We start from the raw sequence: 16,015 nt of genomic DNA, 5'->3' as shown, positions 1-16,015 counted from the left end.
GGTTACTTGTACCTAGGTACTTTACAACCCTGGTCCTGATCCCTTGTTATCATCTACGGTCACCGACTTTTGTGAGCTAAGAGTGCGCTGTGACGAGCCTGAGGGCAGAATGCTTCGATCTAACTTTCTTTCGCTTCCGCAATGCTAATAGACTTGGGCTCTTTGTCAGCATCGGTGATAAAGAGCCCAAGCCGTTGTAAAACCTAAAATAGTCGTATACCAACACGTATACGTATACCAACGACAGAACATGTATCAACCTCAGGTTTAGCATGAACACATCCGAAGTCAAAATACAACCAATGGCGGTTTATCATACTACCATAAGGCAATGATCACTTTAGTCCCTAAGAATTAAATAAAGACAATGAAACAACGAAATCGTGTACGTGTCTTCATTGCAATCATATGTCAATCGTATAGATGTCGCATAGTTGTGGTAAAAATAACAGCTTCGCTGGTCCTCTATCTTCACTTGAAGTGAAGGGCTCAACAATTTTTTTGCCGGATTCTCCAAAGGTCATCTTGGTGATATCCTACACTGCCTGGTGATAGTTAGGGGGAGAAAATTGACTTAAAAGAGCGGGAGGAATCATGTTCGTCTTTATAGACTTACAAAATCCCGTAGGAACGGCCACACAAAATGTAGATAAATGGTGAAAAACATGGGGTGGGCTATCTTTGGGGATGCCGCAGCAAATCTTTATCAAAAATTAATGATAACCACCGGGCACCCGGTACAAGCCACGTGACGCGGGAACAGATACCGCAGATCGCGGACACGGCAAATTCGCGTTTCACGATGCCATAAACACGCTGGAATTAGCTACGAACTCCTGTGTCACGGGAAAGGATACCGCAAGTGGCCGACGCAGCAGATTCGTATTTCACGTTGCGAAGGACTCGCGGAAACCCGCCGAGAACTCGCATCTAACGGGAACGGATACCGCATATCGCGGACGCAGCAGGTTCAAGTTTCATGGTGCAATACAGACGCGGGAACCCGCTACAATCTTGCCTATCACGGAAACCCATATCGCGTGGGCAGATCGCGGACAAAAACGCGGGAATACGCTACAAACTCCTGTGTCACGGGAAAGGATACCGCAAGTGGCCGACGCAGCAGATTCGCATTTCACTTTGCGAAGGACTTGCGGAAACCCGCCGAGAACTCGCATCTAACGGGAACGGATACCGCATATCGCGGACGCAGCAGGTTCAAGTTTCATGGTGCAATACAGACGCGGGAACCCGCTACAATCTTGCCTATCACGGAAACCCATATCGCGTGGGCAGATCGCGGACAAAAACGCGGGAATACGCTACAAACTCCTGTGTCACGGGAAAGGATACCGCAAGTGGCCGACGCAGCAGATTCGCATTTCACTTTGCGAAGGACTTGCGGAAACCCGCCGAGAACTCGCATCTAACGGGAACGGATACCGCATATCGCGGACGCAGCAGGTTCAAGTTTCATGGTGCAATACAGACGCGGGAACCCGCTACAATCTTGCCTATCACGGAAACCCATATCGCGTGGGCAGATCGCGGACAAAAACGCGGGAATACGCTACAAACTCCTGTGTCACGGGAAAGGATACCGCAAGTGGCCGACGCAGCAGATTCGCATTTCACTTTGCGAAGGACTTGCGGAAACCCGCCGAGAACTCGCATCTAACGGGAACGGATACCGCATATCGCGGACGCAGCAGGTTCAAGTTTCATGGTGCAATACAGACGCGGGAACCCGCTACAATCTTGCCTATCACGGAAACCCATATCGCGTGGGCAGATCGCGGACAAAAACGCGGGAATACGCTACAAACTCCTGTGTCACGGGAAAGGATACCGCAAGTGGCCGACGCAGCAGATTCGCATTTCACTTTGCGAAGGACTCGCGGAAACCCGCCGAGAACTCGCATCTTACGGGAATGGATACCGCATACCGCGGACGCAGCAGGTTCAAGTTTCATGGTGCAATACAGACGCGGGAACCCGCTACAATCTTGCCTATCACGGAAACCCATATCGCGTGGGCAGATCGCGGACAAAAACGCGGGAATACGCTACAAACTCCTGTGACACGGGAAAGGATACCGCAAGTGGCCGACGCAGCAGATTCGCATTTCACTTTGCGAAGGACTCGCGGAAACCCACCGAGAACTCGCATCTTACGGGAATGGATACCGCATATCGCGGACGCAGCAGGTTCAAGTTTCATGGTGCAATACAGACGCGGGAACCCGCTACAATCTTGCCTATCACGGAAACCCATATCGCGTGGGCAGATCGCGGACAAAAACGCGGGAATACGCTACAAACTCCTGTGTCACGGGAAAGGATACCGCAAGTGGCCGACGCAGCAGATTCGCATTTCACTTTGCGAAGGACTCGCGGAAACCCGCCGAGAACTCGCATCTTACGGGAATGGATACCGCATATCGCGGACGCAGCAGGTTCAAGTTTCATGGTGCAATACAGACGCGGGAACCCGCTACAATCTTGCCTATCACGGAAACCCATATCGCGTGGGCAGATCGCGGACAAAAACGCGGGAATACGCTACAAACTCCTGTGTCACGGGAAAGGATACCGCAAGTGGCCGACGCAGCAGATTCGCATTTCACTTTGCGAAGGACTCGCGGAAACCCGCCGAGAACTCGCATCTTACGGGAATGGATACCGCATATCGCGGACGCAGCAGGTTCAAGTTTCATGGTGCAATACAGACGCGGGAACCCGCTACAATCTTGCCTATCACGGAAACCCATATCGCGTGGGCAGATCGCGGACAAAAACGCGGGAATACGCTACAAACTCCTGTGACACGGGAAAGGATACCGCAAGTGGCCGACGCAGCAGATTCGCATTTCACTTTGCGAAGGACTCGCGGAAACCCACCGAGAACTCGCATCTTACGGGAATGGATACCGCATATCGCGGACGCAGCAGGTTCAAGTTTCATGGTGCAATACAGACGCGGGAACCCGCTACAATCTTGCCTATCACGGAAACCCATATCGCGTGGGCAGATCGCGGACAAAAACGCGGGAATACGCTACAAACTCCTGTGTCACGGGAAAGGATACCGCAAGTGGCCGACGCAGCAGATTCCCATTTCACTTTGCGAAGGACTCGCGGAAACCCGCCGAGAACTCGCATCTTACGGGAATGGATACCGCATATCGCGGACGCAGCAGGTTCAAGTTTCATGGTGCAATACAGACGCGGGAACCCGCTACAATCTTGCCTATCACGGAAACCCATATCGCGTGGGCAGATCGCGGACAAAAACGCGGGAATACGCTACAAACTCCTGTGTCACGGGAAAGGATACCGCAAGTGGCCGACGCAGCAGATTCGCATTTCACTTTGCGAAGGACTCGCGGAAACCCGCCGAGAACTCGCATCTTACGGGAATGGATACCGCATATCGCGGACGCAGCAGGTTCAAGTTTCATGGTGCAATACAGACGCGGGAACCCGCTACAATCTTGCCTATCACGGAAACCCATATCGCGTGGGCAGATCGCGGACAAAAACGCGGGAATACGCTACAAACTCCTGTGTCACGGGAAAGGATACCGCAAGTGGCCGACGCAGCAGATTCGCATTTCACTTTGCGAAGGACTCGCGGAAACCCGCCGAGAACTCGCATCTTACGGGAATGGATACCGCATACCGCGGACGCAGCAGGTTCAAGTTTCATGGTGCAATACAGACGCGGGAACCCGCTACAATCTTGCCTATCACGGAAACCCATATCGCGTGGGCAGATCGCGGACAAAAACGCGGGAATACGCTACAAACTCCTGTGTCACGGGAAAGGATACCGCAAGTGGCCGACGCAGCAGATTCGCATTTCACTTTGCGAAGGACTCGCGGAAACCCGCCGAGAACTCGCATCTTACGGGAACGGATACCGCATATCGCGGACGCAGCAGGTTCAAGTTTCATGGTGCAATACAGACGCGGGAACCCGCTACAATCTTGCCTATCACGGAAACCCATATCGCGTGGGCAGATCGCGGACAAAAACGCGGGAATACGCTACAAACTCCTGTGTCACGGGAAAGGATACCGCAAGTGGCCGACGCAGCAGATTCGCATTTCACTTTGCGAAGGACTCGCGGAAACCCGCCGAGAACTCGCATCTTACGGGAATGGATACCGCATACCGCGGACGCAGCAGGTTCAAGTTTCATGGTGCAATACAGACGCGGGAACCCGCTACAATCTTGCCTATCACGGAAACCCATATCGCGTGGGCAGATCGCGGACAAAAACGCGGGAATACGCTACAAACTCCTGTGACACGGGAAAGGATACCGCAAGTGGCCGACGCAGCAGATTCGCATTTCACTTTGCGAAGGACTCGCGGAAACCCACCGAGAACTCGCATCTTACGGGAATGGATACCGCATATCGCGGACGCAGCAGGTTCAAGTTTCATGGTGCAATACAGACGCGGGAACCCGCTACAATCTTGCCTATCACGGAAACCCATATCGCGTGGGCAGATCGCGGACAAAAACGCGGGAATACGCTACAAACTCCTGTGTCACGGGAAAGGATACCGCAAGTGGCCGACGCAGCAGATTCGCATTTCACTTTGCGAAGGACTCGCGGAAACCCGCCGAGAACTCGCATCTTACGGGAATGGATACCGCATATCGCGGACGCAGCAGGTTCAAGTTTCATGGTGCAATACAGACGCGGGAACCCGCTACAATCTTGCCTATCACGGAAACCCATATCGCATGGGCAGATCGCGGACAAAAACGCGGGAATACGCTACAAACTCCTGTGTCACGGGAAAGGATACCGCAAGTGGCCGACGCAGCAGATTCGCATTTCACTTTGCGAAGGACTCGCGGAAACCCGCCGAGAACTCGCATCTTACGGGAATGGATACCGCATACCGCGGACGCAGCAGGTTCAAGTTTCATGGTGCAATACAGACGCGGGAACCCGCTACAATCTTGCCTATCACGGAAACCCATATCGCGTGGGCAGATCGCGGACAAAAACGCGGGAATACGCTACAAACTCCTGTGTCACGGGAAAGGATACCGCAAGTGGCCGACGCAGCAGATTCGCATTTCACGTTGCGAAGGACTCGCGGAAACCCGCCGAGAACTCGCATCTTACGGGAATGGATACCGCATATCGCGGACGCAGCAGGTTCAAGTTTCATGGTGCAATACAGACGCGGGAACCCGCTACAATCTTGCCTATCACGGAAACCCATATCGCGTGGGCAGATCGCGGACAAAAACGCGGGAATACGCTACAAACTCCTGTGTCACGGGAAAGGATACCGCAAGTGGCCGACGCAGCAGATTCGCATTTCACTTTGCGAAGGACTCGCGGAAACCCGCCGAGAACTCGCATCTTACGGGAATGGATACCGCATATCGCGGACGCAGCAGGTTCAAGTTTCATGGTGCAATACAGACGCGGGAACCCGCTACAATCTTGCCTATCACGGAAACCCATATCGCGTGGGCAGATCGCGGACAAAAACGCTGGAATACGCTACAAACTCCTGTGACACGGGAAAGGATACCGCAAGTGGCCGACGCAGCAGATTCGCATTTCACTTTGCGAAGGACTCGCGGAAACCCGCCGAGAACTCGCATCTTACGGGAATGGATACCGCATATCGCGGACGCAGCAGGTTCAAATTTCATGGTGCAATACAGACGCGGGAACCCGCTACAATCTTGCCTATCACGGAAACCCATATCGCGTGGGCAGATCGCGGACAAAAACGCTGGAATACGCTACAAACTCCTGTGTCACGGGAAAGGATACCGCAAGTGGCCGACGCAGCAGATTCGCATTTCACTTTGCGAAGGACTTGCGGAAACCCGCCGAGAACTCGCATCTAACGGGAATGGATACCGCATATCGCGGACGCAGCAGGTTCAAATTTCATGGTGCAATACAGACGCGGGAACCCGCTACAATCTTGCCTATCACGGAAACCCATATCGCGTGGGCAGATCGCGGACAAAAACGCTGGAATACGCTACAAACTCCTGTGACACGGGAAAGGATACCGCAAGTGGCCGACGCAGCAGATTCGCATTTCACGTTGCGAAGGACTCGCGGAAACCCGCCGAGAACTCGCATCTTACGGGAATGGATACCGCATATCGCGGACGCAGCAGGTTCAAGTTTCATGGTGCAATACAGACGCGGGAACCCGCTACAATCTTGCCTATCACGGAAACCCATATCGCGTGGGCAGATCGCGGACAAAAACGCTGGAATACGCTACAAACTCCTGTGTCACGGGAAAGGACACCGCAAGTGGCCGACGCAGCAGATTCGCATTTCACGTTGCGAAGGACTCGCGGAAACCCGCCGAGAACTCGCATCTTACGGGAATGGATACCGCATATCGCGGACGCAGCAGGTTCAAGTTTCATGGTGCAATACAGACGCGGGAACCCGCTACAATCTTGCCTATCACGGAAACCCATATCGCGTGGGCAGATCGCGGACAAAAACGCTGGAATACGCTACAAACTCCTGTGTCACGGGAAAGGACACCGCAAGTGGCCGACGCAGCAGATTCGCATTTCACTTTGCGAAGGACTCGCGGAAACCCGCCGAGAACTCGCATCTTACGGGAATGGATACCGCATATCGCGGACGCAGCAGGTTCAAGTTTCATGGTGCAATACAGACGCGGGAACCCGCTACAATCTTGCCTATCACGGAAACCCATATCGCGTGGGCAGATCGCGGACAAAAACGCTGGAATACGCTACAAACTCCTGTGTCACGGGAAAGGACACCGCAAGTGGCCGACGCAGCAGATTCGCATTTCACTTTGCGAAGGACTCGCGGAAACCCGCCGAGAACTCGCATCTTACGGGAATGGATACCGCATATCGCGGACGCAGCAGGTTCAAGTTTCATGGTGCAATACAGACGCGGGAACCCGCTACAATCTTGCCTATCACGGAAACCCATATCGCGTGGGCAGATCGCGGACAAAAACGCTGGAATACGCTACAAACTCCTGTGTCACGGGAAAGGACACCGCAAGTGGCCGACGCAGCAGATTCGCATTTCACTTTGCGAAGGACTCGCGGAAACCCGCCGAGAACTCGCATCTTACGGGAATGGATACCGCATATCGCGGACGCAGCAGGTTCAAGTTTCATGGTGCAATATAGACGCGGGAACCCGCTACAATCTTGCCTATCACGGAAACCCATATCGCGTGGGCAGATCGCGGACAAAGACGCGGGAATACGCTACAAACTCCTGTGACACGGGAAAGGATACCGCAAGTGGCCGACGCAGCAGATTCGCATTTCACTTTGCGAAGGACTCGCGGAAACCCGCCGAGAACTCGCATCTTACGGGAATGGATACCGCATATCGCGGACGCAGCAGGTTCAAGTTTCATGGTGCAATACGGACGCGGGAACCCGCTACAATCTTGCCTATCACGGAAACCCATATCGCGTGGGCAGATCGCGGACAAAAACGCTGGAATACGCTACAAACTCGCATGTCACGGAAACAAATACCGCAAATCGCGGACGGAACAGAATATTCGCATTTCACGGTGCAATATTGCCGCGCGCGCTGGCCAAGTAGGCAGCGCGCGCGTGGCCTAATGGTTATCGCGCCTGGCTCCCACGCGAAAAGCTAGGGTTCGAATCCTGGGAGCGACGTGTCTTTTGTTTATTCCTGTAACTTCGTGTTCTGGAGAATTCGAGAATCATGTTGCTCGTTCCAGGCCCGAATGTTCTACGCGTCGAAGTTTCTACGCCGATTATTCCCGAAGATCACGCATGTACATAAGGGGCTCCGCGTGGCGAGCCGCAGTCAGTTTTCGCACCAGCGTTCGACTCTGTTGCTACGCCGACTTCGACGCCCACGACGCTCTGTTATTATCTTTTGTACTCGTTTATTTTTTTGGCACAAGTTCGCCACATTAAACGTTTATTTCTTTCTGTTTATTTCCTGTTTTTTGTTTGGTCACCACCCGTGACATTTGGTGGAGGTGCGGGGTACCGCATGCCCCTGCCGCGTACCCCTCCGAGGGCCCACAGTGCAAGTCCGACGCCTAGCCCACGAAGAACCGACGAAAGCACTTCCGAGATCCGGTTCAGTCGTCGCACCCAAGGTCTACACCCGGAATTCGGACCTCTACCGCCCAAGACTAAGCAGCCAACGAGGCCAACGATGGACAGCCAGTCGTCCCAGAACCCGTCCACCGCCAGCGTCGTATACCTGCCCGTCGCACCCAAAACTCCGACGCCTTTCCACGGAGACACCCACGAGGACATCGAGGACTGGCTGCAACATTATGAACGTGTGGCCCGACATAACGGGTGGTCAGCTGAGCACTGCTTGCAGAACCTTTACTTCTCGCTGGAAGGTACTGCAAGGTACTGGCTGGAGAACCACGAGGCTTCTTTAACCTCCTGGGAGGTGTGCAAGCAAGAGCTAGTGAAGACGTTTACCAGCCAACACCGACGCGAGAGGGCCGAAGACATCCTTCGAACAAGGACCCAAGGTCCGAATGAAAGCATCACCAGCTTCATTGAGGATGTTCTTCGCCTGAGCGCCCGCGCCGATCCTCAGGCTACAGAGGAGAAGAAGCTGCGACACCTGATGAGGGGTGTCAAAAGCGAGATATTCGGAGGTCTCATTCGCAATCCTCCGACAACTGTCGACGGGTTCGTCACGGAGGCGACGAATATGGAGCGTGCGCTACTAGCACGCGCCAGACACTACGAGCGGCACCCTGGCGTGACTACTCTGGCGACATCCGGATACGACCTTGGTACCGACCTCCCAGGCATCCGTGACATCATCCGTGAAGTCGTCCGGGAAGAAATCCGCAGAATGCTCCCCGCTACGGATCGCTCGTCCTCCCTGTCGCTCGCCGAGGTCGTCCGAGAGGAAGTCCACCGAGCCTTCCAACCTGAGATTCCGATCAAAACGACGACGCAAGAGGAGCCTACTTTGAGCTACGCCGCCATGGCCCGAAGATCGCCGCAAGCTAACCGCCAGACCACGGCGCCACCCCGACGAGACCCCCCGATGCCACAGTATCCTCGACGCCAGGAAGGACAAGTCCACGACGTTCGCCCGGAGCAACCCTCGTCGAGGAAGACCGACGTGTAGCGAACGGCCGACCGACGCCCGCTCTGCTACCACTGCGGGGAAGCCGACCATGTGTACCGCCGATGCCCATACCGACGACTCGGGCTGCGCGGATTCCACCCAAACGACCCGCGCCCCCGGTGTGGTGAACGCCCTCGGGAGATCGACGAGTACCTGCGACGACCCCAGTCCCCCGAGCCTGCGTCCCGCCGAGAGTTCCGGTCGCCATCGCCACGACGTCCAGCTTCGCCGATGCACCGACCCCGACGTGAAAGCCTGTCGCCCCTCGCTCCTCGCCGGGGAAACTAGGCGCGGCAACCCCTGGAGGTGGAGTTGCCGAAGACGACCGACGTAAAGAGCCTCCAAGAACGCCGAAGCGCTCCCACTCTCCCGACGCCACGCATCGCTACGACGCCCCTGCAACGGTGTCCAACAACCTAAACGTCGTCATCGACGGTCACGACGCATCGGCACTCGTGGACACCGGAGCAGACTACTCAGTCTTGAGTGGGAGGCTCTCCCGCCGCCTTCGAAAAGTCATGACGCCGTGGGAAGGACCCCAAATACGAACCGCCGGAGGACATCTCATCACACCAGTCGGGAGATGCACTGCTCGCGTCGAGATCCACGGTGAAACGTGCCCTGTCAAGTTCGTCGTTCTGCAAGACTGTTCGAGGGACGTTATCCTCGGAATGGACTTTCTCTGCGAGCATGGCGCCGTCATCGACCTCGGAACAAACCGGCTGACGCTACGAAAACCTGCTCCACCAGCGGAGGAACCCGAAGCGACGTCACCCACGGTCCGAGTCCTCGCAAACCACGTAAACCTACCACCGCGGTCGAGTGTTTTCGTACTTGTCGGGACCGATGAAGCTTCCTGTGGCGAAGTTCTTCTCGAGGGAAGCCTCCAATTGCTCCTGGGAAGAGGCATAGGCGTCGCAAGGGGAGTAGCTGAACTTCAGGATGGGCGGACTGTGGCCCTCGTGACGAACTTCCGAAACGAAACGCAACACCTCACGAAAGGTGCAGCCGTGGGCCACGTCGAGAAACTCCGAAACCCCGCCGAAATCACTGCGATCACTGACGAATCCTCGCCGCCCCAGCAAGACAGTACGTCGCCAGCGCAGCTCGACATTGACCCTAAGCTTCCGGACCCTAAACGGCGTCAGCTGGTTAACCTCCTCGCCGAATACCGCGACTGCTTTGCGACGTCGTCGAAGGTGCGCCAGACCGCGGTTGCCAAGCACCGCATCGTTACTGAGGACGACGCGCGCCCTGTGCATCGATCGCCGTACAGAGTCTCCGCTAAGGAAAGGGAGGTGATCCATCAGCAAGTTCAAGAGATGCTGAATGACGACATAATCCAACCTTCAAGCAGTCCATGGGCCTCTCCAGTCGTGCTGGTTAAGAAGAAGGACGGAACTCTTCGGTTCTGCGTGGATTACCGGCAGCTCAACACGGTTACGAAGAAAGACGTCTACCCACTCCCCCGCATCGACGACACTCTAGACCGGCTGCGCCACTCTCGATACTTTTCATCGATGGACCTGAAGAGCGGCTACTGGCAAATCGAGGTCGACGAACGGGACCGAGAGAAGACAGCCTTCGTCACGCCGGATGGACTGTACGAGTTCAAGGTGATGCCCTTCGGACTATGCACGGCGCCAGCAACTTTCCAGCGTGTCATGGACACCGTACTGGCAGGGCTGAAGTGGCAGAGTTGTCTCGTCTACCTTGACGACGTCGTAGTATTTTCAGCTGATTTCGACGAGCACTTGAGACGACTCCGGGCTGTTCTTCAAGCCATTCAGACCGCCGGACTCACACTCAAGCCGTCAAAGTGCCGGTTCGCCTATGACGAACTGAAGTTCCTTGGCCACGTGGTTAGTAACGAAGGCGTCCGCCCAGACCCCGAGAAGACTCGCGCTGTCGCGGCATTTCCAGCGCCGACAGATAAGAAGGCCGTGCGAAGATTCCTTGGACTTTGTGCCTATTATCGACGCTTCGTTCGGGATTTCGCAAGGATTTCCGCACCACTTACGAATCTCACGAAGGACGCCAAGAAGTTCGAATGGGCCGAGGAGCAACAGCAGGCATTCGACGAACTGAAACGACGACTCCAGACTCCTCCTGTGCTTGGACATTTCGACCAGGATGCGGAAACAGAAATTCACACGGACGCAAGTAACGCGGGACTGGGCGCAGTACTAGTCCAAGTGCAAGAAGGCATCGAGCGAGTCATCGCCTACGCAAGTCGGACATTGTCCAAGGCGGAGAAAAATTACTCCACAACTGAGAAAGAATGCCTTGCGGTCGTCTGGGCAATAACGAAGTTTCGTCCGTACTTGTACGGCAGCCCGTTCCGTGTAGTCACGGACCACCACTCGCTCTGCTGGCTTGCGAAGCTGAAGGACCCGTCAGGACGCCTCGCTCGATGGAGTCTTCGACTACAAGAGTTCAACATGACAGTGGTCTATAAGTCAGGCCGCAAGCACAGCGACGCCGACTGCCTGTCCAGAGCCCCCGTCGAAACCCCTTCCGGCTGCAGCGACGACAATGACGACGAGTGCTTTCTAGGAGCAGTGAACACCGACGATATGGCACGACGTCAACGGGACGATCCTGAGCTGCGCGCATTAATCGAGCACCTGGAAGGGGGCAGGAGTACCGTGCCACGTGTTTTCTCACGAGTACTGCCGACCTTCGCCATCCGACAAGGTGTACTCTACAAAGAGAACTTCGGCAACAACAACACACCTTGGTTGCTGGTAATTCCGAGTGACCTTCGAGAGGAGATCTTCCAAGCCTGCCACGACGACCCGACATCCGGACACCTTGGTTACAGCCGGACACTGGCCCGTATTCGTGAAAAGTATTACTGGCCGAAGCTCCCCAAGACCGTCCACCTATACACACGATCATGCCACGAGTGCCAGCGACGCAAGAAACCGCCGACGAGGCCGGCCGGACTTCTGCAGCCCATTTCTCCTCCAACTACACCCTTCCAGCAGATCGGAATGGATCTACTTGGTCCTTTTCCGCCTTCGACGTCGGGGAACCGCTGGATCATCGTCGCCACAGATTATCTCACGCGGTACGCCGAAATGAAAGCTCTTCCTTCAGGGACTGCTGTGGAAGTCGCCAAGTTTTTCATCGAGTCCATCGTCTTCCGGCACGGCGCTCCCGAAGTTCTGATTACAGATCGCGGATCTTCGTTCATGGCCCAGCTGACGCAAGAGATCCTTCGTCTCAGTGGCACCGGCCATCGTCGAACCACTGCATACCACCCGCAGACCAACGGACTGACCGAGCGACTCAACAAGACAATCGCCGATATGATCTCTATGTACGTCGACGTAGAGCACAAGACGTGGGACGAGGTGTTGCCCTACGTCACGTTCGCCTACAATACGGCGGTTCAGGAGACCACTGGATTCACCCCTTTCCAGCTGGTACATGGTCGGAAGGTAACGACCATGCTGGACGCAATGCTGCCCCATGAGCCATCTGACAATGAGAGCGACGACGCCCAGGCGGTTGCTCAACGCGCCGAAGAAGTCCGCCAGCTCGCCCGACTCATGATTCAAGACCAGCAACGCGTCGACGCGGGCCGCTACAACCTTCGTCGCAGGGACGTTCACTTTTAGCCCGGAGACAAGGTGTGGGTGTGGACGCCCATCCGTCGCCGCGGCCTCAGTGAGAAACTGCTGAAACGGTACTTTGGACCATACAAGGTACTTCGTCGCCTCGGCGAGCTGAACTACGAGGTGATGCCCGATGGAACACGGACTTCATCACGTCGCCCTCCACGACCAGAAGTCGTCCACGTCGTGCGCATGAAGCCGTACTACGCTCGATAGGACAGTGGACCTTACGTATTCCAAATGACTCTTTAGTCTATCGGTCTTTTTTGTTTGCTTTGTTTTGTGCTGCATCGGGGCGATGCACTTTTTAAAGGGGGGAGTAATGCCGCGCGCGCTGGCCAAGTAGGCAGCGCGCTCGTGGCCTAATGGTTATCGCGCCTGGCTCCCACGCAAAAAGCTAGGGTTCGAATCCTGGGAGCGACGTGTCTTTTGTTTATTCCTGTAACTTCGTGTTCTGGAGAATTCGAGAATCATGTTGCTCGTTCCAGGCCCGAATGTTCTACGCGTCGAAGTTTCTACGCCGATTATTCCCGAAGATCACGCATGTACATAAGGGGCTCCGCGTGGCGAGCCGCAGTCAGTTTTCGCACCAGCGTTCGACTCTGTTGCTACGCCGACTTCGACGCCCGCGACGCTCTGTTATTATCTTTTGTACTCGTTTATTTTTTTGGCACAAGTTCGCCACATTAAACGTTTATTTCTTTCTGTTTATTTCCTGTTTTTGTTTGGTCACCACCCGTGACAATATACAGGGTGTCACAAAACAAAAATATCTTTTACAGGGCTCTTTTTCCCGCAAAAATAAACTAGGCATCGCTGAACGCTCACTCTCCGCCCAAAGGTAGCGCTATAGAGGTCACAGCCAGATGCTAGGAGTGGGCGCAACTCAAAACGTGGAGAGCGTTTGCAATTTAATGGCGGCGCCTGAGGGAGAGGATTCCGGAAAGGATATGCGCCAATGTTGCTTGCACGAGAGCAGACGCCCGCTCTGTTCCAACTCTGTTGCTCCATGCGCCTTCCCTCCTCTCGCCTCCCATTGCAAGCAACGAACACCTCGACGCAGCCTCTTTCGCTTCCCTCTCTAAGCAGGGTTGGCAGACAAGCAGCAACGTCCAAGATGGCGGAATTTACCATTTCTCGCGTTAAAAAATACTTAACCTATCGCAGCACAACTGGTGGCTTTGGAAAAGTAATCGTTTATACCTTGTGTAAATTATTCAAGCACCTTAATGGGCTCTTATGACCTGAGTTAGGAAATAAAACGACCCTTTGCCCCAAAGACTCCCAGCAAAATTTAGCAATTAAATGGCGTCCATGTTTCATGATCCCCGATCTAGCAGTTGCACCAACGTTGAGTTGCACCCACAATCACTTGAGCCTCCCTACCAGATGCCAAAGTTTCAGCCCGATCTAATACCTTACTCAAAAGTTCAAAAGTGATTTTCTGAAAATTTCAATGGGAAAATGGAGCCAATTTTTGGCCGTTTTCGGTCTCTGGTGCGCCCCTAGCGGACGCCCCCGGCGCCGCGTATGCGTCGTATGCGCGATGGAGTGTGGGCAAGAATCTCGCCGTCGCCCATAAGCAAACCATTGAAATGCGATGTTGTCGGCGTCGGTGTGAGTCCCCTTGCCCTTTTTCGCGTTCGAATTGTTGAGTTTACGTCTTGCTGAACAATGTCTGACTACTTGAGCGGCCTCAGCGAAATTACTGAGGCTCGTTACACCGCAACACTTCGAGTCATTGGGACATGCGGCGATTCATTCCGCGAGGTCGCCGCAGAATGTGCGCTAAAGCCTGATTCGCATGATGATATTTCACTCGCAATTTTCAGCCGCAACGTTACTCGGGTTGCAAAAGCGTGAACCGTAGCTGTGATGGTCGACGTCGATACTGAAAATCGCAAGCAGAATCGGACCAAGTGAATTGGGCATAACAAGTCGGCGATGGCCACTGGTAACAGTGACCAACACCTCCTTGTATAACTGTTTACATCGAGCCTGCTTACCAACCTTCAAACTTAAAGTCTTTTGAGGCGTGCACTTCTTATCGCAAGTACCGGGCCAATATTTGGTCTACAGGCCGGTGTCGTCTAAAAGAGCAGACGACAAGCAGAAATGTTCAAAAGAGCAGACGACAGTTCGAACTATCAGGCGGCCGTTCGAACTTGAAGACGCACTGGACGTAGTCCGTAGGTGGTCCGCACAACTAGACGGTTTTCCGGCGTTTATGCTGGAACAAAACAAATCTAATGACCACAAGTATCTGTGAATTCAACCCAAAATGCTTCCCGCCCAAGTAATCGTGGTGCAGCGGCGTCTGGTTTTCCCCTTTTCACGGAACATATACGCGTGCTCGGACGAGCCGAACACATAAAAACTGACCTTGAAACCTTTCTCGACTCTTTTGGTACTGCCCCAGTCGCGGCGTTTTGACGACAAGGCAGGTTTTTGTGAGGTTCCTTTCAAAACAAGGCAGGAATACACGTTCACGTCTGCGGCCCACAGCCGCAGACCGGAAGTGCGCTCGACGCGCCACCACCAAGCCGTGAGGTAACAGAGTCGAGTTTGTGTATTTTTTTCCACTGAACTTTTCAGAAAATCACATAACTTTTTTATCAAGTTATCGGATCGGGCTGAAACTTTGGCATCTGGTTGTGACCTCTAGTGCTACCTTTGGGCGGGGAATGAGCGTTCAGCGATACCTAGTTTATTTCTGCGGTAAAAAAACTGTTTTTCTTTTTTTTTTTAACACCCTGTACACGCGGGAACAACTCACGTGTTACGGGTGCCGATGTCATGCGCGCTGATCGCAGACGAAAACGCGGGAACCCGCTATGAACTCGCTTCTCGGATGCACCGGTACCGCAGATCGCGCCGTTGATGCGCGATTCCCGTCGGACATGGCTTGACGTCCAACGGAAATGGGGGGTGGGCGATGTTTCAGAATTTTTATGTTACAGATATTTAGCCAGAAAAACGGGATGGGCGATCTCTCGGGGGAGGGCGCCCTTACGGGATTTTACGGTAGGCTAGGTGGCGCAAGCTACCGCCCGTTACAAATCGGATAGTTATTAACATTTATCCAGAGCTGTATACACGGCTCTGCATTTATCAACCTATATCCATCCAAGCAGCTCCCACCTCTTTCACTTTTTAACCTAGAAATGTTCGCACTCACTCGTGCAACGCCCACGCGGCTTCCTACCGAAAACCCCTCATATTGGGAATCC

The sequence above is a fragment of the Ixodes scapularis genome, unplaced genomic scaffold, assembly GCF_016920785.2.
Source record: "Ixodes scapularis isolate PalLabHiFi unplaced genomic scaffold, ASM1692078v2 PGA_scaffold4__175_contigs__length_147842914, whole genome shotgun sequence".
Classification (NCBI taxonomy): Eukaryota; Metazoa; Arthropoda; class Arachnida; order Ixodida; family Ixodidae; genus Ixodes; species Ixodes scapularis.
The sequence above is the reverse complement of the archived record's forward strand: the minus strand, read 5'-3'. Positions refer to the sequence as shown.